Genomic DNA, 3,210 nt, shown 5'->3' with positions numbered 1-3,210 from the left:
TGCATGCCACAAGGGAGCTAAGCCCATGTGCCACAATTACTGAGCCTGGGTGCTGCAACTACTGAAGCCCAGAGCCTGTGCTCTGCAACAAGAGAAGCTACTACCACAAGGAGAAGCCCCCCGCCAACACCTCAACTCGAGAGTACCCTCCGCTTATCGCAACTAGAGAAAAGTCTATGCGCAGCAACAGTCACCTAGCGCACCTAAAACAAATAAATAAAAATTTAAAACCCAGTAATCTAATCCACCATACTCACTAAAAAGTAGTCAGAAGTCCCTCCAGGGCTTCCAACTCTGAAGCCACTTTTTCTTAGCACTCTCTTGAGTAACACCAAATACCCAGGGCACAGCTTTTGGACATATAGAAAAAAAAAAAAACACAAAACCCTGTTTAATCAGTCTATTGGGATTTTGGCTTCTGATTTGGAAGGCATAAGGCTGCTCCTAAAGGCAAGTGAGAGATGGTGGGAGAGCCTAAGCAGTGGGGTGGGGAGGGGCAGGTGAGTGCCTGCTCTGCCAAGCTGACATCCCCCCGCCCCCACCTACACACATGACCCTGTGATGAGGCTTCCCTCTGGGCCTTAGACCTATCATTAGAGGATTAACTTTCTCATCACTCTCCTTACACATGTCTCCATGCAGCCTTGGAATGCATCATCAAAGTCCAAAGCAAGGGCATTTGAATTCTTTGCCTGGCAGACCTGTTTTCTGGTGTTTAAAGAGATTGCTAGAAATTCCTAAATTTTGGAGCTGTTTCCCACCCTGCCCCCTTTCCTCCCCCAGGAGAGAGAAAGGAATAGCAGAAGCTCCCAGTGGATTAATTTATTTGTATTTTATTCTAGCTCCTGACATTTGGAGAAGGCTTGAAGAGCTTCCTAATGTTTGCTGGTTTTGATTTGCTTTGCAGGATGCTAGATTAAACCTTAGAATCCTGGAAAATAGACTTGCTATTTTCCTTAGCAGAGGTACAAGGTCTGAAACTATTCTCTCAAATGCCAGGGTGGCCAGCCCCAGCTCCAGAGCTGTGGCTTGTCTCCATCCTCACTGTTTCACACGTTACCAATAGAGCCCAGTGCTGCTGCCCTCTCAGTCCAGAAATGACCCCAAGTCCTCCCAACACAGCCCTCCAGGCAGCCAATACTACTTGATCAGAGTTAATGCAAATGAGTTCCCATCCTTGCTCTAAAACTTTTCCATTTTTAACATGCTGGGCTTCCCTAGTGGCTCAGTCAGTAAAGAATCTGCCTGTAATCCAGGAGACCTGGGTTCAACCCCTGGGTCAGGAAGATCCCTTGGAGAAGGGAATGGCAACCCACACCAGTATTCTTCCCTGGAGAATTCCATGGACAGAGAAGCCTGGTGGGTTACAGTCCGTGGGGTTTCAAAGAGTCAGACACGACTGAACGACTAACACTTAAAATAATTTTATCCAACTCTCCTGTAGAGTTCTGATAAAGGTACTGCCTTTTCCTGTTCTACTTCTCATTATGCTACTATTCAACTTAAAAATCCTCAGCCTCCAAACTCCTTGTCTTGCCGTCAAGGTCCTCCATCATATGACACTTTCACTCCCCACGACTTATCTAATGCCCCTTGAATCCCTTTATCACCCCTTGTGGTAGCAAATATTCTACTTTGCCTGCCAACATTCCTATACCTGTCTCCACCCCTGGTATATGTGCTTGATGTGATTTTCTCCTTTTAAGTATGGGAGAAACTGGAGAATGTGTTAGGTTACTAGTCAGCTGACCCGGAGTTCATCAAAGGAGAGTTATCCTAGGAGCCACGGGGCTGTGCTCTGTGGCTAAGTCATATATGACTCTTTGCCACCCCATGGACTAGCCCGCCAGGCTCCTCTGTCCATGGGATTCTCCAGGCAAGAATACTGGAGCGGGTTGCCATGCCCTCCACCAGGGGGTCTTCCTGACCCAGGGATTGAACCCCAGTCTCCTGTGTCAGCAGATGGGTTCTTTACCACTGAGCCACCAGGGAAGCCCTGTGCCAGGTGGGCATGACCTAATTACGTGAGTCTTTAAAAAGAAGGACAGATCCTTCTGGAAGTCAGAAAAATTTTGCTGGCTTTGAAGAAGCAAGCTGCTGCTATTGTGAGAGGGTCTTTGGAGGCGGCCATGAGGAAAGGATTTGAGGGTGGCCTGTAGAAGCTAGGAAGGGTCCTTACCCAGTAAGTAAGAAGAAAAATACAGAAACTCACTCACACCACAGCAGGGAACTGAGCCCTGCCAGCAACCACATGAGCTTGGAAGAGGAGCTCCCCAGAGGAACACCTTGATTTCAGCCCTGGGAGACACTGAGTGGAGAACCAGCGAGGTTGAGCCCAGACTTCTGACCCATGGAAGCTATGGGATGATAAAGTGAAAGTGAAGTCGCTCAGTCGTGTCTGACTCTTTGCGACCCCGTGGATTGTAGCCTGGCTTCTCCATCCATGGGAGTCTCCAGGCAAGAATACTGGAGTGGGTTACCATTTCCTTCTCCAGGGGATCTTCCCAACCCAGGGATTGAACCTGGGTCTCCTGCACTGGAGGCAGACGCTTTAACCTCTGAGCCACCAGGGAAGCCCGATGATAAATGGGATGATAAATGATCATTATTTTCAGATGCTAACTGTGTGGTGATTTTTTTTTTTTACACAGCCATAGAAAACACACACATCCATATTCTCAAGCCACGTGCACATGGTGAGTTTTCCTATCTCAGGGAACACTTAGAGCAGAGTCTTTTCTCAAACTGGGAGTCCTTTCTCATCCTTCTGCTTAAACCTTATCCAAATGTAAACCCTTCCCAAATGTACCCTTACCTCCTACCTGAAGCCTTTTCTTGGTAGGCTCACACATAGATTACCTGGTCTTTTTTTTTTTAATGCCATAATTGTTTCTCTTTGTTTGAGTTTTATAAAATCCCCCTGCAGACTTCTTTGGGAGGAGTCCAAATCTGCCTAATCCTTGTAGCCCATTGTAATTCACTGTACCCAGCACACAAAAGGTAGTTAATATACACTTATTACATGTATGAATGTTTTGTGAATTACAATGTGCATCTAACTAACTTGTGTATTTGACAACTTTCCTAACCTTAATGTATCATGTTTTGATGACATTTAAAAAGTTTACATGACCGGGAACCAGATGAAGAGCTCTTCACCCTACATGTCCAAGTATAGTTACACTCACATTCCTCTCTCTTCTTTTATTT

At 46.3% G+C, this 3,210-nt stretch overlaps 1 non-coding gene across 1 annotated transcript; it reads right to left on the bottom strand.

Moving 5' to 3' along the window:
- Positions 1-2,501: 2,501 nt before the first annotated feature.
- Positions 2,502-2,573, bottom strand: TRNAW-CCA (transfer RNA tryptophan (anticodon CCA)). Its single transcript has one exon. It is a non-coding gene; the product is annotated as a tRNA-Trp (tRNA).
- Between the last annotated feature and the right edge of the window lie 637 nt (positions 2,574-3,210).

This window comes from Bos grunniens, chromosome 18 (genome assembly GCF_055505025.1).
Source record: "Bos grunniens cultivar Pamir isolate PY7600 chromosome 18, Bosgru_T2T1.0, whole genome shotgun sequence".
In the NCBI taxonomy this organism is placed as follows: domain Eukaryota; kingdom Metazoa; phylum Chordata; class Mammalia; order Artiodactyla; family Bovidae; genus Bos; species Bos grunniens.
The sequence above is the reverse complement of the archived record's forward strand: the minus strand, read 5'-3'. Positions and strand labels throughout refer to the sequence as shown.